A 27,025-nucleotide genomic window follows, 5' to 3' on the forward strand; every position below is an offset into this window, starting at 1 on the left:
AACCAGACATCAAAATAGAAGCATTTATACACACAAAAGTCAGAAATTGCAAACTCTTCAGTAGCTAGTACCTCTCAATCATCCTGCTAAGCAAAGCTACAATTGTGAGAACCATCTTCTACACCCCCCAAAATACCAGAACAAAACTGCTAGAATCAATTGTTGGGACAGAGGTTTCTCAATGATTGATCGAGGTAGAAGACAAGACATCAGAGTTCCATAAAAATATTCTTCTAGCCTGTTCCTCTGTTTCTCTTCGCTTTTTTGCACTTTCTAATTTTCTTCTATTAAATAGTGATTGTAGTGATTTGGTTGTTAATCTGTGCACGGTAATACTGAGTGTACCTTCTTAGAACAGTGCTAGTGGGTCATGGTAGTTCTTCATTGATATCAATTATAGATGCATGTACTTTCATTCTGATCATACCGCTTTGGGGGATTTTCCTGTAGTGATGAAAATAGTAATTGTTCTCTGCCCCTCTTGCCCATAACATGTGCTCTTTGCATAATGATAGAATTGCCATTACACTACTTACCCCAGCAATTTGGTCAAAGACAGATCAACCTATTTTGTAGGAAACGGAGGTCTGGCTCTCAAATTTTCGATGGCACAAGTACACTAATTTGTACGCAGCATATCTTCACAAAAACAGCTGAGAGCATCAGCTTTTGGGACTTGTGTATTTTTGTGTCTCTAGTGGGTGTGTAGCCTGTGGCCCTTGGGCTCTTTGTCTGGGAGGGGGCGCCTTGGGAGGAGAAAAGGATGGTGGGATGAGCTGAAATAGATGGAGCAACGGGAGGAGGAAGAAGAAAATTCTGCAAGCAATCAGTTCAAACTTCTGGCAAGAGTGACCTATCCAGCCCCCTCAGGAGCCCAAGCTGTCTCCACGCTACCCTGAGTTCAGGTAAGTGTTTTGGAAAAGAAAATGAGCCCCTGGCAAGAAATTGTTTTTTAAAGCAGTTATTCATACAAGTCAATCTGATAAATCAGGAATGGCAGCTATTGCAAAAAACAAAACAAGAAAAAACAAGAAAAAAACCTTGCCCAGTAGTAGCCCACAATGATTCTGGTGTAGATCATTAAGAGGAGCTGAAGTGAAAAAAGAACAAGTAGAGCATTATTCAGTGGAAAGCCCAAAAGTCATGGTTATTTTTGCAGGGATCCTTTTTCTAGTATTCTAAAAACTGCAAATAAAACCCAACAATAACAATTTGACAAGCGAAACTGCAAGAAAAATTGGTTGCTCCACCAAGTTTATACAAATTGTATATTGTCATATAAAATGAAAGTACTTAAGATAATGATCTTGGTCACCCTTAACTTACAATTTCTTTGTAATGGGCTACTGTTTTTAGGACGTGCATAATACTGCAAACAGCAACCAGTTTGTTAACCTCCTAGAGAAGAGGATGTCTCTTAATTTTGAGGAGAGTGGGGAGTGGGTTTCCTATTGAAGGAAGCAGGTTGCTTTCCCTTAGCAGCCAGCGCAAGCAAAGAAAACTCATTGGCTTCTATTGCCTTAAGTTTTCAAAAAGAAGAATGACTTGCTGCTGCTTACAGAAACCATAGATGGGAGTGGCAGTCACAGCACCTAGCTGCTTGAACATAGTTTCTTTGCTTGCTGCAAATGAAGCTGCCTTCTCCTGTAGAGGAGAGTGGTTACACATAAGGTTTGTGCAGCACTCCTGTGGTCAGACAGCTAGGTGCTATGCCTGACACTGTTGCGAATGGGTTGGTATATGTGATGGGGCTTTTCCTTTTCTTTCCTTCTCCAGGAGCATGGGGCGTACATGGCAAGTATGCTGCTTGTACTGGCTCATTGGTGTAATTAAGTTTCCCTTCAAGCAATTTTTTAAATAAGCAGGAAGGGAATCAGGTGTACATCTTTCCTCAAGCGGAGGGTCGTGTTTGAATTGCCCCTATATGCCAAACGGCATGCATTTTTATATTGCCCTCTGTAGTGTAGCTACTCTGTTCCCTCATCACTTGCAGCTTGAAGAAGCCTGATCTAAAGTTCCCAAGACGCTAGCATTGCAACATACGAAACTGTCTTGTTCCAAGTCGGATCAATGCTCTCTTTAGATCAGTATTGTCTGCACCACACTAGAGCTGGTGCTTTTCAGATTTTTGGATGCTCTCCAGCCTTCAGGGGTGGTAGGAACTATAGTTTAAAGCACCTGGAGGACACTAGGTAAGAGAAGGCTAGTCTACATTTACTGGCAGTGGTTCTCCATCATTTCAGGCCAGTAGATTTCCTAGGCTTACCTGGAGATACTTGGAATTGAACATGGGGCTCTTTGTATATGTAAAGTATGCCATTTTGCTAGCAACCTAACACAAATGTTTCAGTCATTTGTGCTTCGAGCCCCAAAACCCATCCCCCACACAGTGGAGACAGAATTTAGTTTAAATGTTAATGGGCAAATTTTGGCCACAACTTTATTAAAATACACAAATGTGACTGGTATTGGTTTAGGCATTGGTATCAAACTATCTGGCTCCTGCCCCACCCTCTAGGAAGCCTGGAAGGGTAAACAACCAGCAGGGGGAGCTCCACTAATGTATATAGACTGGTGCTCACCCCTGGGGTTCCCGGGGGTCCTGGCATGGCCCTAGCCCCTCTCCGGGCTTTGGGCGAGATCCAGACCCCCGGATTCCTTTAATGGAATACCCTATTAATTGGAGGAGCAGGTGATGGCCGCACCTCCCCTCCCCACATTCGCCTAAACCAATGCCTAACCGCCAAACCTTACAAAGTTGTGATGATTGCTAAGAGGTAGGCAAAAACCAAGTGGCCACAGCCAATCTGCCACATTGGAAAAAATTCCTACCTGGCTCCCATTCCAAAAACAGGCGACCAACTGAAGTCCAAGGCAAGGCCAAACGCAACCTTTGTGGGTGGGTGTTTGGCAGCACGAAGCAAAAGGAGGTCCCTACGTTGCGCTGCCAAATAAATATCCCCAACCCCCAACCTTGCCATGCTGCTGATTGGCTAAAGGCCATTGGCATAACTGTGGCACCACTGGCTTGGAGCGGGGCAAGCCCCACCCACAAGCCAGTTAGGGAAGAGTTTCAGGGCTGAGCACAACATGGACCCTCTGTTAGGAGGATCCAACTTGTAAATTCCATGAAAGATCTGGGTCACTTCTGGAAGCAGAGTCACATCACCAGGAATTGTGGAGAGTATGCTTTAACATAAGGGGGTGTCTAGTATACCGATATAATTTCAGAATCTCTGCTACTTTAATTTTTCATTTCACTTTTAGTTTGTATACCACCTTTCTATATTAGTTTACAAGCTGAAGAAAAGCAAGATCGCACACCTTATAACAATCCGGTCCAGTGCAAAAACCTTACAATAAAAACAACTTTAAAACAAACAACATATCAAATAAAGTAATAATCAATAATCCATTAGAATATAATAGTACACAATAAAATTAAATATCAGTGAATAACAAACAGAAATTCATTCTTAACCATTTTAATAAATAGTTTCTAAACTATATCAATAAAAATAACAGCAAGTGACAGTGCATAAAATAACACAGTACAAATTGAGAAGCAAAGACACACAGCTTATAATTTTTTTTTAAAGTATCCCTGAACTCCCCTTCTCCCTTCCCAGCTGTTTCTGCTGTTCCTAACGGCATGGTCTGGGAAAGACTCCTAGGGCTGGAGGGAGGGGCAAGGCAGGTGAAAAAAGCCATTGCCTGATGGCCAGCACAAAGTCTCCTCTCAAACATCTCTTATGAAGACTTCTACGGCTGGAGGAAATATGGAAGAAATAAAAAATGCAGGTTGGTCCATTAGATTAATTTGGGAGGGGGGTGGGACAACAGTAGTGTAATATTAAGATCACCTAAAAAAATTACAAAGTAGTGAAGAAACTTTTGAGTTCACCAGAGTTTTCTTGAAGCTAAATATGAAGCAATATGAAGGGGGTACGGTCAGGATGAGAAGATTTTATTGCATGCGGTGAGAAATCCCTGTTACAATTTATAATGGCATAAAAATTGAGCGGAGATGTTATACAGACATAGGAATCTTTTGTCTAAGGCGACAGTGTCCTAGAACTTGAGAAAGAAAACCTACAACCTAATAATGAACTTTGCCTGTGGGAGAAAAAGTAAGCAATACCCAGTTGGCCACGTATTAATGCTTTGCCTTGTACACTACCTAATAATAATCTTCAACTTTGCAAATGTTAGAACTACCCTCTTTTTCTTTGCTCTCTGGCTTAGAAAGGATCAGTGTGTTCTGACAACTGTTAGAAAAACATCCTCATAAGCCATGGTGTTACATTTTTGAAAGAAGTGCAACAATGGCTCATTTCTCCCCATTAGTCTTTGTAGCAACTGGAGACCATCTTTGCACTTACTACAGACCTACCTGACCCCTACTCTAATGCTATTGTAAACTGCAAATTGGCTCTTTTATGAGGCCAAGCAATCTCCCCATCACCACTACCACCTGCCTGTTTGTGCTTAATATCCACTGTGCTTAAGGAAACGCCATGTTTGTGGTGCTCAGCTCCTTCCTTTAGGCATCTGGTGGTTGGCCACTGTGCAAACAGGATACTAGACCAGGTGGGCTATTTGCCTGACCCAGTATGGCTGTCCTTATGTTAACATCCTGCCTGAAGAGGAGTGAAAGCTTGCTCACTACTCTGACATTTTACTTGCTCCAAATAAAGGAGTTAAGTTTAAAAAACAAAACAAATGCATGGGCATATACTGCTATTCAGCTTTAGGTGGCACTATTGCCTTATATTAAATGAGGCAAGTTGGCGGTGGTTGACTTATTTGGACTGTAAACTTCACCTGGCACATTCCCTTTCATCATGATTACAATGCATACATTTCAAAGGCTAAAGTGAAATGGTGTAAATCTGTGAGTATAGTTAAAAGCGTTTTATAGTCACACGGGCACCGAGTTTGTTCACAGATGTGTTTGTTTTATGCTCACCTCTTTCCAGTGAGTTTATGGCCTGTACTTGAACGAGCATTTATTTTCTTTACATGTGTATTCTAATTTGCACAGTTCTGGATGCTCACATATATCAGATCCATGTGATAGAATCCTGCACTAAAAAAGACGTTATAATGAAATGGCGTAGAACTTGGTTTGGATTTATGGCTGTCAGACTCTTTCCTTTTGAAAAGCAGCTGGATCCACTAGCTCATTGCCCTGCTAGCCGCACTCTGTAGTCCATAAACTGGCTTAGATTTTGCCCCCAATTGTACAGTCACTTGGAGTTAATGATAATTTTGCATGGGGCAATACAGCAGTCAACAGAAACTGCACCTGCCCCCTCCCACCATTAATGCCTGTCTATCTACCAGATCCCATGAAGGGACGCGGGTGGCGCTGTGGGTTAAACCACAGAGCCTAGGACTTGCCGATCAGAAGGTTGGTGGTTTGAATCCCCGCAACGGGGTGAGCTCCCGTTGCTCGGTCCCTGCTCCTGCTGACCTAGCAATTCGAAAGCACGTCAAAGTGCAAGTAGATAAATAGGTACCGCTCCGGCAGGAAGGTAAACAGCATTTCCGTGCGCTGCTGTGGTTCACCAGAAGCGGTTTAGTCATGCTGGCCACATGACCCAGAAGCTGTACGCTGGCTCCCTTGGCCAATAAAGCGAGATGAGCGCCACAACCCCAGAGTCGGCGACGACTGGACCTAATGGTCAGGGGTCCCCTTTACCCTTTACCAGATCCCACACCCATGGTCACACAGCTATCCTGGTTCAGGGAGAGGCTGCACACCAGACAGGGAAATGAAACATAGGTCTTTCTAGATCAGCATAGTCTGCACCACACAACACCTGGTTCTCTTCAGGTTTTGGGCTGCTCTTATGTTGAGTCAAGCCATTGGACCATTTAGGTTTGTTTGTCTGCAATGGCAGCAGTCCTCCAGAGTTTCAGACTGGAAAGTGGGTTCTGGGACATTTTGCCTGCTACATCCCTCATGGCAAATGAGGACTGCAGAGGTTTCATATTGTCTCCCACTATCTCTTTCTTATATATTTCAACTTGAAAAATCAGCTGGTGAATAAGTGTCCCACTATGAGGATGTTGTGAGCAGATAAAGGTGAATTTGGACCCTGGCACAGATGATCAGTTCCTGCTCTGAGCCGAAACTGTCCATACATTTATCTCAATGATAAAAGCATAGGAATCAACATTTCAAAGTCTGGGGACAAATTAATAAGGGCTGTGCTAATTCATTTTCAACACTTTTGCATTTTTGTTGCATAGTGCTGTTTAAGTCAGTTGTTAAATTATATTAAAACAAATTATTTGTATAACTCTCACTTCTTTATCCGTGGGCACTGCTGTTTCCATCTCCCATCATTGGCAGGAAAGATCACATGGATCAACTACAGACAGAATGCTACAGAGTAGCACTCCACATAACTGGGGACAGAGTTTTTTTAAAGGGGTAGAATTCCATCTTAATTTCTGATATAGGTGAACGGAGAATCCTCAAATACTTCAAATCAACTAAAAGCGTGAAGAAAATTAAGTATTGCATTAAAAATTTGTTTGCTTACTTTCCATAGCAGATTCCACTAGGTGTCAGCCCACGCCTCTTCAAAAGCTGTGTTACGTAGGTGCCCATTTTTATATTTGATTCCAGAAGACTTCATTTTAAGACCAAAGTGTAAAAATGCATCTACTTAAAAGTCCTACTGTGTTCAGTGGGATGTACTACTTAGTAAGAATCCAGTCTATCTTTTAATGTTTATAATCTCTAATGCTTCGGAGGAGACATAAACAGTGGCGTAGCGTGGGTTGTCAGCACCCGGGGCAAGGCAAGTAATTTGCGCCCCCTAACCCGTGGAGCCAGGTAGGGGCAGAGAGCTGCAAGTGCGAGCGCGCCCCCCAGATGTTGCGGCCGGCCCCCCTGCACCCCCCACGCTACGCCACTGGACATAAAAGCACTCAGACTGATAGCCACATATATGTATTTAGTGGGAAACATGCTACACTTCACTGTGCCCTTCCAGCCATCTAATTAATAGCACTTTCATCCTCTGTAAATAGCCACTCCCAGTATCCACCTTTGGTACTCGCATGCTTTAGGAAGCATCAGCAACTACATGCATGTCAGAGTTCTGACTGGGATCAGGAAGAAGTTCAGGATATGCAATAGGAATAACTCTGAAGACTTAGGGATCATTCAAATTTTATCGGATTTTACTGGTAGTTGCATCAGTTATTAACTCATTTTTATTGATGGCTTTTTTGGGTACATTTCTAGCTTTGAGGATGATTTGATTAAAATGATACCTGTATTGCTAAATACATCGTTTAGATTTATAGTTCTCATCTCTCAGGAAGACAGGCCAATGGTTTGATTTAGTGAAGGTAGCTTAGTATTTTAGGGAGGAACCATAAGCTCAATGGCAGAGCTCATCTTCTACATTATAATTCCTGAAAATTTTATCATCCCAATTTACACAGGCTGCAAAGGATCCCTGCTCAACCTCTAGGGAGCTACTGCTATTTAGAGTGGAGAGGACTGCACTAGATGGCTCAGTGGTCTTCCTTTGCATAAGCCATCTCCATGTGTTTCTATAAACTAAAGTGAAAACCAACACCTAACCTATTTTAATTTTTTAAAACGTGCACTGCAGTGTGAGATAATTGCAATCCATTATTCAGAATATACAACCAACATCTTTTTAAGCCCTGATCTTTCCATCAGTGTGTTTCATTCATGTGAGCAAGGGAAACGGGGCAGGATAGGAAGCTGAGGAAAAACCAGAGAAAACAATAGCAGTGAGTCATATTTCAAGCTTATTTTGTAGATTCCCATTATAGCAGACCTTCTAATGTAAAGCAAAATCTGGCAGAATATTGAAGGGAAGCCAGCATTATTTTTAATTAGGTCTGTATCGCCCAGAACAAATTCTTCCTTTAGAAATGGGCAAACCAGAGTTCCTGCCTTTATGCTGTACACTTGAGTTATTATAGTGATAAAACCTATTTCCCTGTACACTGGAGTCACTGAATGGCTCCTTTTTTCCTGAAGAGTTGTGATGTACTTCTTGCAGCCTTGCCATATAGTTTCCTAGGATCCTCTGTTCTCTCCAACTTCAGCAGAAGCTTAGATTTGTCAAGAGGCTCTTAGTCCCACACAGTACAGTTTTCTGATGTACCCCACCCTCTGAGGACTAGTTTTTTCCAGGACCTAACCATTATAATGCAGGGGTCTTCAACTGAGAGCCACTACATCCACACCAGGCATTTAAGCTTTCCCCATAGTATCCTGGGAACTGTAGCTTGTTACAGTAAGTGCACTGAGAGTTGTTAGGGGACCCTTAATAAACCACAGTTTTCAGAATTCTTTGGGGGAAGCCTTGACTTACAAAGTGGTATGAATGTTTTAAATGTATGGTGTGGTTTCTGATGCTGGATATCTACCAAGGTTTCTACTACAGTACAAACCACTGTTGGAAATCACAGCCAATGATGCTTGAGGAATTCAGTCTTTGCACATTTCTCTTTTGAATTGACTTGATCTGCACCTACCAGATGAATGAAAGGATAGAACATGCATATCTTGAAAGTGAGCAGGTTTTAAACTATGTATTTTAATGCAAATTTATATGATTTTTTAAAAATCACATTTAATATGAAATCCCAATGGATCAGCCCAATGGATCGTGGGTGAATGTATGCAAAAATGGCAGACTGTAAACACATCCCTATCACTTCCATAGGGAAGAACATTAATGAGTTTAATGTACCCTCTGAACTGTAGAATCACCAGGTCAAATCTGAATCAGTTAGGCACCCTGTCCCAAATTTTATAAAACTGCTTGTCCAGCGCTCAGATTGGCTTTGGCTTTAGATTTTCTGTATTTATTCCTGATAAAGCAACAGTATGCCATAACTACGGCATGTTACACTGGCAGATTGTATTCTCTTGCTGGTTTTTATATAACCAGACAAACACAGATTCTTGTTTGCTAAAAAGTTTTCTTCAGAATATAAAATAATTCTGAAGTTGAGTCTTTATTTTTACCATTAGAATGAAAATGATGAGGAAACTAATTTGGCTCTGTACTGAAAAAGGAAAACGTATGTTCTGAAGAATTCACGTCTAATAAAAGTAATCTTATTTCGCTATGCCTTCTCCCTTCATGTGGCTGTTGTTAAGATGGCTTTACAAAAGGCTTTTATCCTCCCTCAGTTTAAATTGCTGTGGATAAAGGAGGGTCCCTGTTGCTCAGTTATGTCCGCTATCGATCAACCTGGTTTCTTCAGCAATGGAGACACTCCCCTCTTGCGCAAACATTTGTGTGCCGCTTTGAAGCTCTCTCAATAGTTGCCAAAAGGGAGTGCTTCTCAGAGTTGTGAATTTTAGCAAAATACTTCCTCTTTCATATATGGCAAGTGCATTGCTTTTTTGTGGAAAATGCAATAGATTGCAATATTAGATGTATAAATATTTCAGTGAAATGCTACTCAGAATCTTTTTGGACTTCTTTGGCCTTTGCAGCGATACATTTGATTGATTGCTTAAATTTAAAACTGTGTAAAGTTCATTTTGGAATATACAGCATATTTGTGCACAGAAACAATTTGGTGATATACAGTATAGTCATGGCTAATATCAAAACATGATGATGTATCATTATAAACAACTTTCCCCCCATTTTTTGTCTTTTATTGGAATGTAACATGAAAATGTGCACTACTGGCTATTCCTAGCTATAGCAGATGCCCTATTAACCACCATAATCTACATATATTGTTCTGTTTTTTTAAATCTAGTAATGATACACAAATGCTATGGATTAATGGAACTATGTGAAGTGGGTTCAGTGATTCCCTAAGGGTAATATCTCCATAAATGATGCTTTAGCCTGATAGAGTAATGGCTGCTTGTTCTCTCAAACCACAGTTGGATTCCTGAAATATTTGTTCAGTTTAGGGATCCTAGTAACTTTGAGTTATGAGTTCCTGGGTCTCCAAAGGTTTAGTTTTCATCATCATAATTCATGTGATGGTTTTCACACGGAAAAGAATTAAGCATAAATTCTTATATGCTTATGAGTGTTTGCTTGCATGTGCATATATCATAAATCTTTTCATGTCATCATTTACAAGGTGAAAGACTTTGGCAGCACTTAGACCACAGAAAGCCTCCATTCAAAATGGTTCCTTGTCCTTTCCAATATTTGCACAGCATTGTGTAACTAACCAGTCGTTTCCCACATTTGTCATACTCAAGGACTTTGCTTCTTCTACTTATACCTACACTGAGAATGCGCCAAAGGTATTGCATAAAGAACCAAGCCTTTAAAAAAGCCCAACCATGCTCCTCTGTACTGCCAAGCGAGACCTGCCTGCTTGCCCCCCTTTTCCCAGGGACAATACATTGTTATGACATGGGGTGTGTGGCTTGAGTATCAATGGTTACAAGGGAGCAGGTTGTATGGCAGCCATTTCAGGTCAGGGCCAACATCCCTGGCTTTTTAGGCCAAAGGAAAGTGTGGGCATAGGAAGGCTAAATTGTATGTGAGCATGATGTATGAGATTATAGAACATGCATGCTGCTTACATGACACAGAAGGATTTTACATTTTCATGCTTTACAGTGCATGAGTGAATTGCAAGTGGCTCAACTCTTAAACTGAAGGTTCCTTGATATATGTGTGTGAGTGTATGTTTATAATGGGTGAAATCTGGATACCAGCATCTGGTTTTAACTGGTCTAGTAATCTCATTGGTATTAGTGTATATGATTTAGTAACATAAATCCCCCCCACCAATGCCTGAGATGCTGATAACTGCCAACATGCAATAAATATGATAATGTTCAGAAGTCTTTAGGGACATAAATGTCAAAGATATTTGGAGGTGGGAAGACTATGTGAGACTTTGTGTCCATGTGGCTTCCCCCCTCCTTTTTTTTTGAATAAGTCTTCTGACTATAAATGGAACAAAAATGTTTAGTCTCTTAATCTAGAGATTTGTCTCCTTGTGAAAATGTCAGCAATGCCAGAACATCTGATAATACTTACTTAAAATCTGATTTAGAATTATAGTTATTAATACATTTAAGTAAACGTTGGAAAATATTCAGAGTTCTGAGGGGCTTTTTATATAGGGTATAAGATCATCTGTGTAAAATAAGTATATATAGATCTGTCTCACTACATATTCATACTGTGGTATCAAAGCTGAAGCCAGTAACTGAAAGAACTCGGAATAATAATAATAAAAAGGCAAAATTCTATTAACTGATAATGCAATACACTGTAATGGGCGATTTCTGAAACTATATTATTTAGTTGATGGAAGCATGTGGAAAACCTATTAGAAATTTGTACAAAAAGTGTCTAATTATCAGATTATTTACTGTTCAAAGCAGTCTGTGAACTCATGCAGACTTGAGGGTTCTTAAGACTGAAGTCACTTAGTTCCTCAGTACTTGCCAGCAGAGACCACTTCATCTCTTCATGTATACTCCTAAAACAAATGTTCTGTTATTCATCTGTAATCTTTAACCTGGTCAGTCTCTAGACAATGTGACCTAAGGACTGGCTTCCCTGCTCTTTTAGTAGAATGTGTTGATTTGTATTTTCATGTTCCTAATTTAAGTAGTTGAACTAGGCATTAAGATTAGCTTTGTCACTTTGGGGCATCTTGATCACCCACATGGTGTGTCACGACTAAACTAGCCCGTCTACTTTACATGTTCCTCTTTCCAAAGTGTAGGAAACTGGACTTGCATGAAATACCACAAGTACCGAACGCACTCATAGGAACTTACCTATGTCCAGAGATTTCCTCAAGATTCTGCTTTGGAGGATGATAGATGCTTGTGATTGTGCCTTTTCACCATGAGCACTGAGATAATGCAATTTCCTCTCAGAGAAGGGAGGGTTTCATTTTTGGCATTTTGACATTGCAGGTAGCTCTTTTTTTGGAGGGTCTTTGAGAACCTCTAGTAATGTCTCTCTGCTTCTCTTTTGCTTTCCCCACCAGATTATTTAACTAATTATCCTCATGGTTATTGTGGGGTGTTGTTCTTTTTATGTGTACTATGGAGTTTTAAAATCGTTTACAAGCTGCCTCATAGAGTCATACGATATAGATCATTTCAGAGCAAAAGGTGGGATGCGTATTTTGTGCTATACAAAGAAACAAATATATACATATTTGCATGCTGTAGAAACCTGAGTTTGATTTACATATTAAATATAAATATTAAGTGGACCCATACTCTGTGATTTGCTGTTGTTGCAACACCACAAGTAGTAACTTGCACTGCTGCAAGTAACCGAATGCCTTGGGAATGTGTCCCACAAAAAATGGATCCCTTCCTTTATGAAAGCTAATTGCTGGGACATGTTTGTGCAGGACTGCTGTACCATAGAACGGAAGGGAAAGTAACCCCTTCCTGCACAGTGTGAGGGAGGCATAAAAGCAGATGAACTTATGTTTGGTGCTAGTACCAGAGCAGGGTATAACTTGTGGTGGTAGGGCCATTTCTCAAGAAGCAGGTTCCTAAAATAAGATAGGTAGTCAAATTAATAATTTAAGGCTGCAACCCTATACCTGCTTTCCTGCGGTGTTACAGCATGAATGTTTGGAGCCACTCCTGTGCTTGGTATCAGCAGCCTCTTACACTTGGGGAAAGCTCCGTTTTTCTTCCCTGGTGCTCCAGCCTGCTTGGTCCCTCCCTAGGATCGCCAGCCAGCAAGTCTTTGAGCTCCTTGCACCCCTCATCCTGATCTGACCAGCTCCTCCAGGTCATCTCCTCAGGGCTCATGACAGAGAGCTTCACAACCTTTGCAATCCTACACCTAGTTAGGCTCGGGCATAAGAAGGACACCTCCTCTAGAGTAAATTTAAATTGTTTTATTAAGGGAATTTTTATATACCTAAGGGGAAATGGAAACCTATATTGGGCATCAAAGTGCTAGGTGGCAATTTCCACAGACTTAAGAGCCACAGCTACTATCTTAAGCGGGTGGCGTTGTCGGTTAAACCACAGGGCCTAGGGCTTGCTGATCAAAAGGTTGGTGGTTCGAATCCCCGCAATGGGGTGAGCTTCCGTTGCTCGGTCCCTGCTCCTGCCAACCTAGCAGTTCGAAAGCATGTCAAAGTGCAAGTAGATAAATAGGTACCACTCTGGCGGGAAGGTAAACGGCGTTTCCGTGTGCTGCTCTGGTTCGCCAGAAGCGGCTTAGTCATGCTGGCCACATGACCCGGAAGCTGTACGTCGGCTCCCTCGGCCAGTAAAGCGAGAAGAGTGCCGCAACCCCAGAGTCGGCCATGACTGGACCTAATGGTCAGGGGTCCCTTTACCTTTAAGAGCCACAGCTACTATCTCAAGCTTGATTTTCTACCCCCACCAATTTACTTCCACTCCTCCTCTCTTCAACCAATTCCCAACTATCTCTCTCTCTTTGGTGATTGACCCCCAACTGAATGTTGCCCCTCCAACTCACTGGAGCCTCCCGCTAATCTGACTGAAATCTGTCAGATCCAAGCTACTAAATCTTAAAGCAACCCCGCTCTGCCACAAGTGGTCACTTAGCAACCACTTCTAAAACAGGCTTGTAACATCCGGCCAATATAAGGCCTCCTGACACTCAGGGAGGTCACAGAATATATCTTCCTTCACAGCAATGAACCTAAGCAGACACCTATACAACTTTCTCCACAACCTGAATTAACTTTTTGCCTAGAATGATGTTGTTAATGGCAAAGAATCTCTGTCAACACTCTTCTTGTAGGGAAGCCAAGGCATCTCTCTCCCCTGACTAGAAATTGAGATTCCACTCTGGAGCATGCTCAGTTGGACACTTTGGAGAGAAATTTCCAGGCTATTAAACAGCCTCTCAGAGAAAATGGTCACTGAAGAGAGTCGAAGGTCCATGCTTATGTCAGAGATTTAGAAAACCGGACTCCATCGATTTACAGGTATGTTTTAGGGTTAGTGTCCTACCTTAGGAAACCTGTTTTAAGGAGAAGTTACAATTTCTACCTTCATGGGCTTCAGGCCTGTTTCTGTCAGCAAGTGCCTTTGGATGATTGATTATTTAATTTCTAAAACACTTAGTATGTTTACAATATCTCAAAGCAACGTACAAAAAAAAAGCCAACAACAAACAACTTAAAATATAGCAAAAAACAAACAAACAGTTACATATAAAAAAATTACAAAAATAGTTACATATAATAATGTTACAATAATACAAAGTTACACACACTTACACACACACACACACACACACACACACACACACACACACCTCAATTCAATTTCCTTCTGACACACCCTCCCATCTCAGTCTCTTGATTCTCATTCAGGGTCCAACAAACTCTCAGCTCATCCCCGAAAGCCTCACAACAAGAAGAGTTCCTGGAAACAGCAGACATCACCCTAGTCTCTCATTCTAGACTTGCTTTTTATGAGCAGGCCCAAGGTGGAGGGTACTTCCTTAGGCTGCCCGCAGCTGTGTCTCATTCAGCTACACTCTCCACATCCAGTTCCATGCAAAGCCAGCTTGTTGAGTTTCTCGGGCACCCAAAAGATGGGAAGGGGCTTCCCTTACACTCACAGCTCTTTCTTTCTTTTTAAAGAAATAATTTTTATTAAAGATTTTCCTCGTTTACAAATGCACATGCATTCAGTTTGCGTTTTTTTACAAATCAGTTACATTTGTCATGAGACATTGGTGTTATCTGCAACATAGGGTGGATGGAGTGGAAAAGTTTGTGTTCTTTTACTTAGCGTATTTTTTTGCGTCAGCGTCCCTTGGGTGAGTTCTCTATTCGCTTGTTACATTTTCTTGGTGGTGAGAGAGGCTGGGGTAGCCTAGGGTGTGGTTGATTATCCTGGTTGGCTGCAGTGGGATTTGTTTGTGCGTGCGTGAGGGGAGGGAGTGGTTGGGCTAAGTTTGCCACATTGAATCATTTGCTGTTGGTGGGTTTGTGTTGTTGGGCTGTGGTGGAAGGCGTCCTCTTCTATTTGTCCCCATGTCACGTTTCAGTCTATTGGTTAGCTTTTCTAGTAAGGCTGTTTCCAATACTACTTGATACCAGTGTTCCATGTTTATCCCTGACAGGTCCCCCCAGTGTCTGGCTATGATGTTTCTGGCCGCTGAGAGTAGGTGGGTTATGAGCTCTTTATAGTGTGAGTGGGCATTGTGATCAGTAGGGCCAGTTCTGGGGTGACTTCTAGTACCTGTTTAGTTATTTTGCTTATTTCTTGTATGACTACTGACCAGACAGCTGGGTTTTGGGGCATTCCCTTTTCTCTGGCTTTAGATAAGTTCTGCTAACAGTTCTATTTGCTGCTGCTTCCAGTGCTTATGGCAGGGTTGCTAATTGTTTCTTGATGTTGTTTCTGTTATCTTTAAAATATGTTATAAAGGTGTTCTAAATGATATTAGTGGCAAAGTCGGATATAAATATTTTGTAAAAAATCAAAATGGGGTGGTATCAAGGATTTCTACATGATGCAGGCTTTGAGTATACTTACTAAAACATATGTTTGACTTTTTACACTTTCACTGATTGTAAAGATGGAAACATTAGCATCTGCTTTGTTTCTGAGATGACCTTAGTCTTTTAGTGCAGAGGTGTGGGAACCTGTTTAAATATCACCAGGAAACATTTAGAAGACTATTGTGTGCACAAAGTTTTCCTGACACAGCATGGGGCTTTCAGATGAGAGCTCCACAAACAAGAAGTAACTATCGGTCAGTTTGGGTTTTGTTGATAAAAGAAAATGTGCATGTCCCACAGCCAATATTTAGAAGACAAAGACAGCATAAAGGGATGGGATGTTCTGTTCATAGGATAATTTTGGATCCTTTTAACAGTTCTTACAATGTTTTTATTCTTTTGGGTTGGGGAAAGTTTTTGTTGTTGTAATTTTGATTGTTAATGCTACAAATAGTTTTCGCAATGCCAGAACCTTTGGCCCAACATGGGGCTCAAACCCACGACCCTGAGGTTAAGAGTCTCATGCTCTACCAACGGAACTATTGATGCATGGGTACTTTTCAAGTTTGGAAGCTGCATTTTCTTCTGCTAGGCCTATTACTCTGCAGATAATTAGTTCTGTATCCAAAAACATCCAGTTCATTCTAACAAAAAGTGATGCATGCTTGGTCTCCTCTTAGATTGAAAGAAAGATATTTGACATTGTGGAAGTCGGTTTAAAGGAAAAATTGTGACTGTATTCAGCACCAGAAGAAGTAGCTTGGGCACCTGGGGCGACGCGCCCAGTGGCGGGGCGAGCTGCCCATAACGGCAGGGCACACCACGGGGCCTCTGGAGTCTGCCTGCCTCCTTCCACTCAGCCGCCCTACAGCTGGGGGAGAGGCAGTAGGTGGACCGTTTGGGCAGTACGGAGCCTGTGTGTGTCCAAGCCACCATGTCTCTCCCAGGAGAGACGCCTGGCTCGGGCGTGCTGCAGGCCCCGCGGTGATTGCCGCCCGGCATTTTGTCACCCCCCTCACTGGTGACACCCGGGGCAGCTTGCACCCACCGCACCTTCTTCCTTCATCCCTGACTATATTCTACAGGGGAAATGGGTTTGTTCTATTTTTAAATTATTGGAATTGTTATTTTTTAAAAAAAAATCACTTGGAAATATGTATTTTGATCATTTATATTGAAATATTGTGCAGTATAACACACACACATGAACATGGATACAAAGGGTTAAGGCACTTACAAGTTTTCTCATTCCCCCAAATTGTGGATATTGTAGGTGATGGCACCTGCCTTAACACCATGTAAATGGTATGTTTTGCAGTCTTATGTAGGCTTCTATACCCATGCTTTTCTTTACTTGCCTTCTACTGTAGGTTGGGCTCAACCACAGCACTGAAGCTGGAGTCTTTAGTATGTCAAAATTTAATGAGATATATGTGTTTACATTCTAAACCCATAATTATAACTGCCAGCCACTTGCATAGCCTTTCCTAAGCTGCAGAGTGCATTCTTGTACATATTTTAACCAAGAGTAAAACAAGCAATTTATCCCAAGCATTGTCAGAGCGTTAGACAATTCTAACTAATTTTAAATGAAGCCAATTTTTGCAAAGGCGAGTCCTTTACATTTTTCCTAAGAAATGGTGGACTCCTCAAAAGAGTTGTGTGTGCCATCTTATGATGAAAGACGCTTTCCTGTAGGTCTCCAGCCTTGTATCCCTTTCTTCTCTACTCCCTAAATTGTAGATAGTTAGAACTATTTATTTATTCCATACCCTCCAACATTTCTCAGATGGAAATAGGGACATCCCATTCCATAATGATAATTTTATTATTTATACCCCACACATCTTACTTGGTTGCCCCAGCCACTCTGGGCAGCTTCTAACATATATAAAAACATAATAAAACATTAAACATTTTAGAAGAACTTCCCTATACAGGGTTGCCTTCAGACAGCTTGGGGGGGGGCAGATAACTCCATACCCTCCAACATTTCTCCAATGAAAATAGGGACATTCTAAGGAAAAGTGGGACATTCCGGGATCAAATCAGAAAGCAGGACAGCTTCTCTAAATCAGGGATGTCCCTGGAAAATAGGAACAGTTGGAGGGTCTATTAGTCCATTCTCTCTCAATGAAAGCTTACAGGAAAAGCAGTAAGCTTTAGTTTTCCTCCAGCACTGGAAGAGAAATGAGGGTGGAAGACCAGGGAAGTATGAGTGCATGGAAGTTCTAGGCAAACAAATATAGGAGACTGAAATGTGTTTAATGTTGACATGGAGTAGAAGTTAAAGCAAGTGCCTTAACTTACAATTTCCATGCTTTTTGGTGCATGATAGATTTGTAATTGCCTTAAGTGTTCTCTTAAACCAGAGGATTTTTTTTTAAAAAAACCCTAGAATAGGATTATAATGACTGGCAGCTATTAATCTTCATAATGTTGTTCCAAAGTATTTTTTTTAGTGTAAACTCAAAAGCACAATTCTTCTTGCTTTATTATTATGCAGTGTTGAACCAACACTAGGATATTCTTTGCACACACTTGTAAAGTTGATTATTAATATTGATCTCTTGCTTTTAAAAATGTCTGCAATTAATCTGCTCATAACGCATACAGACAAGCTAAAGCTGGCTTATTTAAAGAGCAGTAGAGTAGCCTTCAGATTAGCATATATATTTTTGTTTTGTTTCCTAGGGACCAAGTGCTAAGTCTATTAGACATTTCCTGCTATTCTTTTGAATTGTAAATACTATTCTTGTGCCTTGAAAAGGCTAGTGTGGAGAGGAATCCATGAAATGTCCCAGCTTCTATGGACAAAGATTTGAGAAGCAAGAAATGATTTTTAAAAATTCAGATAAATTAAGTTCAGTACACTTAAATGTGCAGTTCCGAGCTCTGGGGGTTATGTATTTGGGATTCCCCAAGCATTGCTTTTGACCTTTTGCCCCCATTGTTTTAAATAAAAAAGAATGTACTGATAATTCCATAAATATAAGTATGTTCATACTTTGAGAATTGTATTTGTACCAGTTCATACTCTGGAATAACAACGATAAGCATTTGGCCTTGTGGGTATGTTCTGCTTTAAAATGTTCCTCCAGTAGGCAAGTGCAGATGTTTTCATTCTAAGGTTCAACTGTTTGTTTAGTTCATGGAAAAAAGTATGTTCTTAAAATGCAGAGAGACTGAAACACAGTGTACACTGTGAGACTTCTGATGTTTACGGCAGGAAGCAGCTGATTGAAAAAGACAAGAAATCACACAACCTAATGAATGTTAGCTTTGCGTAAGGTACTGAAAATGAAAGAAGACCACCCATGCAGAAGACAAGTGTGGTTAACTTTTCCTTCTGTTTCTACACTAATTTGAATGGCAGTATCTCTCCAGAACTCAGTCACTGCTGTTTATACCTATATTTAAATGTTTTAAATGCCTGACGCACTTTTTGTGACCTTAGTTTTTAGGATGCTTCCAGTTGGAACTTAATATTGCGAATGGGTCATTTGGATATTAGATGTTGGTAACAGTAAAAAAAGAAAATAAAAATACTTACCAGATTTTCCTCAGAAAGGGTAAATCTGAATTAAATGGTGGTGGTGGGGATTTGGGCTTGCATTTTGATACCAACTATGTCATGTGAAAAATGTGAATGTATATGGAGCATAGATCGAGCAAGAAATCCTGCCTAGGTATTTATTGAGGGTGGGGAACAATGATGACCTGGTCTGATTCATTTCTACTGAGGCTAGGGATTACTTTTTTAGATTACAGTGGTACCTCTGATTGTGAACAGGATCCGTTCCGGAGCCCCGTTCGCAGCCTGAAAGGAACGCAACCCATGTCTGTGCACGCACAGGTTGCAATTCGCTGCTTCTGCGCATGTGCATGATGTCATTTTGTGCATCTGCGTGAGTGGCAAAACCCGGAAGTAACCCTTTCCGGTACTTCCAGGTCGCCGTAGGACACAACCTGAAAAGACGTAACCTGAACCGAATGTAACAAGAGGTACTATAGTGGACCACTGAGGCTATTCTTATCATCTCCATATCAGCAAGGGCTGCAACAATTTTCAGATATGGGTGAGCTAATGCCACACTTCCCCCACCCCACCTGCCACACTTCCCCCACCCCACTTAAGCTGAGGGAATTCCTGCCCAGAGAAACTCCCAGCAATCAAGGAGGAGGAATCCACTGAAGCCTCCAGCAGCGGAGGATCCATGGTCCCCTTCCTTCCCTCCTCCGTAGTTGCTTTGAAGCAGGAAAGTGGGAGAGGAGCTGCTTACACGAGTGTAAGCTGCTCCCCTCCCACATTGCCGCTTCAAAGGTAGCCCGGGAGGAGGGAATCTGCTGCAGCTTCCCCCACCTCCCGCAGAAGCCGCACGCTCTTTAAAGGGGCTGTGCGGTTTCTCCTGGCTTTTCTGGGAGGTGGGGGGATTCCCCCACCTCGTAGAAAAGCCCGCAGGAGCCGCGCAGCCTTTAAAGAGGGTGCCGCTCTTGGGGGCTTTTCCCCCAGGAGGGAGAAGGGACTGCTGCAGCCAGTCAGTCCCTTCTCCCTCCCAGAGAAAAGCCCGCAAGAGCGCACGAAGCTTGTGTGCGGCTCTTGAGGGCTTTTCCCGCCTGCCTCCCCCCTGCATTCGCTCCATAGGACGCACACACATTTCCCCTTGATTTTTAGGAGGGAAAAAGTGCGTCCTATGGTGCGAAAAATACGGTAATTATAGCATGTTTTGAAGAGAGGGAGCCCTCCCTTTGAATTTGAAGGCAACTCCCTAAGCTGAGAGAGGAGGGGAGGATATTGCTCTTTCATAGAGGAAAAGGTGATCAAATTGGGGGCAGCTGCCAGTGGGCGCGGGGACGCCAGGCAAGGTTGTTTTTATTTCCTGCAATTTTTGGCGTTCTGCAGAAATGCAGGAATCGTTAAAGGGCTGGGGCTCTGCCCAGCGATCTAGGTGAGACAAGCACAGGAGCCCTGAGAGAACAAACCATTGGCAACGCAAATAGACAGAAGCTTCTACTGGGGTTTCTCCCCTTTTCCACTCTTCCACCCACCTATTTCCCCTCAGCCACCCTGTCCATTTGTGACATCACAGGAAGTTTGTAGCCAGCGGCAACTGCTAGGAATGCATCTGTACAGCCTCCCATCCTTGTACTGGAATGGGGAATGTCATGAACATTACTTAGACATATTTAGAAATACATTTAGAAGTAGAAGATGGCTTGCTTAAGCTCTGCTGTCCTCTTCACTGCTGCTTTCGGGGAAAGCCTCATCGGCTTCTGACATCCATGAAAAGCAAACACAGATACAGTGAGGGGAATGACCCTCATTCAACAGTATCATCCAGCCACCTCCATTGACCAGCTTGCCAACCTCCGCTGGCTTCCACCCATGAATATCCAGTGGTTCAATCACCCAGAGCCTGAAGGGCAGCTTACACCGCTATCTGAACATGCAATTCCCAGGCATACCGTGTCTGGTGGATGACCTATGTCTATTCTCCATTCATACTTACCCCAGCATCAATCCACAAATCATCATCACCATCATCTTTTTATTTGTATACCGTCTTTCTATCTTACAATAGTCAGGGCAGTTTACAAGCTGAAGAAACAAAAAAATGTACTTCTTATAACAATCTAATGCAATACAAAAATGTGATAATAAAATTTTAAAATAGGCAACCTACATCAAAAAAGTAACATTCAACAATCATTAGAATAGTATTAAATAATAATAACATATAAAAATTAAACAGAAATCCACTCAACAGTTACAATAAATAATTTCTAAACTATAATCAATAAAACAATGGCAAGCCACAGTACATAAAATAATACAATACAAATTGAGAAGCAGAGACTAGAGCGTGGGGCAAGGCAGGTGGATGGAGGCCTTGCCTGGTGGAGTCTCTCCCCTCGCAGTTCTTCCTCCAGGACCTGCTCCCTTATGAGGATTCCTAAGGTCGGAGGGTCAGAGGATGGGGCAAGGCAGGTGGAAAGAAGCCACACAGCTTTTGTCAACAGCCTTCTGAAGGTGAATTTCAGTCAGCTTACATGCACAAACTTCAGTCTCCTTCAGATCTGCAGCATCCTGGGCTTCCACATGCTAATAACGGCTTTCGCCCATCAATACCTGCTAGCTTCTGCCAGGTCCACCACTAACTTCCAACCATGGATATCTGCCACTTTCAAGCCATGGTCCTGCTCAGCAGGTACACTTGCCTTCTCGTTGCTCCACATCATCTCATTGGCAGATGATGGCCTCCTTCCATTTTCCACTTCGCCTCCATGTGGAAGGAGACCACCAAGTACTGAATAACACAGCTGTTGTCCACTGTGTCCTCTTCAAGCTTTTGCCTTGGCTTTCCCCTTGGGCTGCTTTTGTATATTCACTGAGTTGCCATGTCCTTATGTGACATCACAGGATGTCCACAGCCAATAACAGCAGTTGGAGAGGCATCATCATCATCACTTCCTCAGGCCTCACAATGGTGGGTGGAGCTCAGCAGCCATTTCCCCGTTGCTTGTTTATTATGTACAGCTCACTCCTTATCTGTAATGACACCAGAGAAAGGCATGCCATAAATCCATAGTGGGGGGTTATTTTTCATCCTGATGGCTGCATTCCCTTGGGTCAGATTTTCCATTATGGGAGCCAACTCCTAAGGGCCCTAAAAAATATTGATTAGTTGATTAGTTGCATCAGGGGTGCTTGAGACTACACCTGTTTTGTGCTGTTGTGAGGGATTCTATTCAGGGGGTTGAATAATAGACCGGGGAAGCTAGTATAAACTGCAATTTCAGCTGATTTTGGGGGAACCACTTGAAGCATCTGCTGTGTTGAGCTATATCAGTTGCTTTTATTTGATTTGCTCATTGCCAACAGATAAAAGTATGTAAATTTTGATAATAAACCTGATTTGCAATGGGGGACAGCTCTTCTATTTGTGCCCCATTTCCTTGGTTACTACAGGAGCCAGTATGTTGAAGTCGATGAAATATTGGGAAGGCCTTGGTTCAAATCCCTACTTGGGAAATCACTGTTTCCCAGGCTAATTTACCAGGTGACTTTCATGAGAATAAAATGGGACAGCAACAGATATATAATCCTGAACTCCTTAAAGGAAGGATAGGATGAAAATGCAGAAATGCTGTTTTTAAAATAGGATTTAGCAAATATTAATAATGTAACCAGGTTTCTTAAAGTGTTTTTGAGGTTGAGTTTGCATGACACGCTACACCTGCTGACATTCTCTTTTTGTGCAACTATTACATTATAACTATTACATCCAGTTTTTATATTCTGGTCAGGCAAGCATTAAACAAGTCTTACTCATTTCAGGCCTTATGACTGCAATTCACCACAGTCGAGGCAGATTCTGTGCGAAGGGTATGAAATGTAGCCTTAGGAGTTTTTAATTTGGTTCAGAGTCCTACAGTATTAATGTTCAGTGGACAAATTTAAGCTGTCTCCCTAGTGCCTTGCTCTCTTACTATTAAATGAGCAAATAAAAAAAAATATTAGAAACTAGTTGTGAAATGTATAATCCCATAAAAGGTAAAGGTACCCCCGACCATTAGGTCCAGTCGTGGACGACTCTGCGGTTGCAGCGCTCATCTCACTGTATAGGCCGAGGGTGCCAGTGTTTGTCCACAGACAGCTTCTGGGTCATGTGGCCAGCATGACTAAGCTGCTTCTGGCGAGCCAGAGCAGCGTACGGAAATGCCGTTTTACCTTCCCACCGGAGCAGTACCTATTTATCTACTTGCACTTGACGTGCTTTCAAACTGCTATGTGGTCAGGAGCTGGGACCAAGCAACGGGAGCTCAACCCATTGTGGGGATTCAAACCGCCAACCTTCTGATCAGCAAGCCCTAGGCTCTGTGGTTTAGACCACAGCGCCACCCGTGACCCTGTATAATCCCATACAGTACAGTAAATCACCAACAGGCATAGCCCACATCTTTTCAGCACTATATGACAGTGCCTGAGGTTCAGACATATAAAGACTGAAGACAGTCAAGTCAACAACATCCTGTAGTCTTAGACCCCCCCCCACCCTGATTGTCTGTGGGCACACATGGGCCAGTTTATATCAGTTTTCACTCCCCTCCATCCTCTTCATTTTTCAACACTCTTACAAACAAGTACTAGAAATATGGCCAAGCACATGGAGGTTTCAGCAAGTAGGTGGCAATAGTGCAAAGACATTTTACAGTGTGCAAGGTGTATTCCCAGTGGAATTTTTTCTCTTCTTTGTGATGCTGTTTAAAATCAATCCTCCTCCAACTAGTCCCTCATTGGTGTAACTTCCTCATATACAGTATCAGTGTTCTATATCTGAGAAGCAAGTGCCAACATGAGATAAGACACCTAAATGGAAACACATTTAAATCAAGATTTTGACAAGATTTTAACATTTGTTGCACCTCCAGCTATAGGAAGGCTCACATGCCCCCAAAGTCTGCAGGTACAGCTGTGTTTTCCTTTCTCCAAAAACCCAGTTCTTCTCTTCTTTGACTCACAATGGGTGTGCTTTGTTCTTTAAGATAAATGTTGCCTAGTTTACAGAATAAAACTTTTTTTTGGAGACTAGCTGTGAGGCCTGACATTATACTGCCAAGAACCCCATCTTCAAAAGCTCTCGTCCTGTTAGCTATGGTGAAGTGATGCATCTCCTTATAGTTCTCTGCTGGAGAGGAGGCTAGAAAAGGGTTATAATCTGAATGGACAGATGACGGTCTTGCACCTGATGGAATCACTGGGTATATTGTTATTAGTTTTTTGCTAGAATCAGGAAGCAGTCCAACATATGCTCTTCAGTCTCTTTCATGCCAAGTAAGGTGGACTTTAAGTAATGACCCCTATCCCGCACACTCTTGAAGTCTCCCCCTCTCTGGGTCAGTGATTTATGAGCATTGCACTTTGCAAAAAGGAACTTTTTAAGGCTAAACAATGTTTCATGGAGACTTAGAATAAAGCATAAAAATATAATAAAAATAAATAAGTTACTATGACCAGCAATTAGTTTCCCAGATTCAGATTCTAATAAATAATAATAATAATAACTTATTATTTATACCCCGCCCATCTGGCTGGGTTTCCCCAGCCACTCTGGGTGGCTTCTAACTGAATATTAAAAATACAGCATTAGGCATTAAAAACTTCCCTAAAGAGGGCTGCCTTCAGTTGTCTTTTAAAAGTAAAATAGTTGTTTATTGCTGGGAGGGCATTCCACAGGGCAGGTGCCACTACCGAGAAGGCCCTCTGCCTGGTTCCCTGTAGCTTTGCTTCTCGCAATGAGGGAACCGCCAGAAGGCCCTCGGCGCTGGATCTCAGTGTCCGGGCTGAACGATGGGGGTAGTATGACAGCAGCAGTTGTTACTGGACTGGGAGAACTTGACAGCAGTAGTCCAAGCACAGGTGATGTCAGGGCAGGACTACTGCAGTGCTTTCTATGTGGGGCTTAGCCTGCATTTGGTCCAGAAACTACCATTGGTGAAGAATGCTACAGCTACTAACTGGAGTGAGACCCTGTCAGTGTTGTTATACCTCTGCTCAGACATCTGCATGGGCTGCTGATTTGTTACTGGGCCAAGTTCAGTGTATTACTATTAGTATATAAAACCTTTTACTGCTTGAAGCCCATCGGCTGCCTTACCCTCATATGTCCATTCAACCACTTTAGTCTGTGGAACTAGCACAAGCGCCATGCAACGACTTTTCTGCACTTGAAAGGGATGTATATTTTAAACTACTGATTTTATTAACATTAGGAATTCTTTATATATCAATTTGGTTTTTTTTAAAAAAATCTGACTATTATAGTAATTTCAGGTTTTATGTAAACCAGTGAGAGGTTTCAACAATGAAGCAAGTATACAAACTTATTAAATAAAAAAATAAAGAAGAAGAAGCCATGATTGTCTGAAAGATTGATTTTATGCATGGGTTAAACCAGGCTTCTTCAACTTCGGCCCTCCAGATGTTTTTGGCCCCATGTTGTACTCCCATGATTGCTAGCTAGCAGGACCAGTGGTCAGGGATGATGGGAATTGTAGTCTCAAAACATCTGGAGGGCCGAGGTTGAGGAAGCCTGGGTTAAATCCATAGCTGTCAACTTTTCCCTTTTCTTGCGAGGAATCCTATTCGGAATAAGGGAATTTCCCTTAAAAAAGAGAACAGTTGACAGCCATGGTTAAACCATGCCTCTTTTACGTCTTTTTTAGAGCTAAGTTGTATCTCATGGGTACAGTGTCATATTTTCCTTCTTCTAAAACTATATTCTTTCTTTATAGAACCATGTTTTCATGGTGTTTATCAACTAGACTGGTAAAAAAAAAAGTGATTTATATGTGTTGTATGTGCGATATAACATTGTGCCATCAGATGGCGATGTGGAGTCTCGTTTTTCTCTACCTGTTTTCCCTGTTTAAATTTACAACGCTTTAAACTGAAACACTTATTTGATGTGTCTAGATCCAGCCTAAGCATTGATAATAGAGTTTTGCATTTGGAAATGTCAGAACCCCTGCTTCTATTGATTCATACAATATGCTAGATGGTACTCTTGCTATTTTCCCTTTTTATACAAAAAACAACATAGCATTTTAGTAGATAAAGCACTTCCAGTGAAATATTGAGAGAGAGAAATGCAGATTCTTGGGAATGTTAATTTTAAATTCTGGTATTTTACCCAGCTTTAGGGTATTAAATTCAGTCCATTTTGTTGAACCTTTTTATTTCTTGTAGAAGTTAAATTATGATTAGTATTAATTAATCCAAGTTAGGTGTTAATCAAACTCTTGTACTGCCCCCCTCCTCCCCACCATGGGACAGGTCAGGTCCACGCTGAATTTTCTTTGGTCTTCTCCATATTAAACCCCATCCATTTGGGCTTGGTTAAATTTACCCTGTAGGCTAGTATTTGACCATTCCCCCATCCTCCACCACCCCCAACAGCCTTGTCATTCTCAAAATGGTGCTCACTCAGAAACAGTACTACATCATCTGCATATAGGTTAATCGTCAATGATTCGTTTCCTACCATTATGTTTTGGTCTGCCCATATTGGAAACCCTTTTGTGAACAACAGTGGAGACAATGGGCAACATTGCCATTCTGGTTGCCAGTATTGAAGCTATGGTTTTTCTGATATATTAACTTTACCCATGCCATTTTTCTTCTGTTCTAAATTAAGGGCTTTTTATTATAATTACATATGTTATGTTTAAAACTAGCTATTTTCACTATCTGCCTCTATAATATATAAACCCTTTACCTGCAATTATATTTTTTAAGAGTGAACAAAAGAATACCGGGCACTATGCCAAACCCATAATGTGTGTGTGGAGGACACCCCAAGAATCAAGGGTTCCCTAAAGGTTCAAATGGATGACCTATAATAAACTAGCCTGGCTTCGGAGGCTGATAAAGATGTGGATGTGAGTCTTGTGAAGTTTTCTTTATATAAATAAATTGCATTTATTTATAAATTAGAATAAGACAACTCCTCAATGGTGGGGGCTGACATAGCTCTAGGGTTAT

At 41.7% G+C, this 27,025-nt stretch overlaps 1 long non-coding RNA gene across 1 annotated transcript; it reads right to left on the bottom strand.

The window, feature by feature from the left end:
• Positions 1-3,611: 3,611 nt before the first annotated feature.
• LOC309540463 lies at positions 3,612-21,940 on the bottom strand. Its single transcript, XR_014223316.1, has 3 exons — positions 21,700-21,940; positions 8,455-8,534; positions 3,612-3,768 (listed from the first exon to the last, which is right to left on the bottom strand). It is a non-coding gene; the product is annotated as an uncharacterized lncRNA (long non-coding RNA).
• Between the last annotated feature and the right edge of the window lie 5,085 nt (positions 21,941-27,025).

The sequence above is a fragment of the Podarcis vaucheri genome, assembly GCF_965113315.1.
Source record: "Podarcis vaucheri genome assembly, chromosome: 9".
NCBI classification, from domain to species: domain Eukaryota; kingdom Metazoa; phylum Chordata; class Lepidosauria; order Squamata; family Lacertidae; genus Podarcis; species Podarcis vaucheri.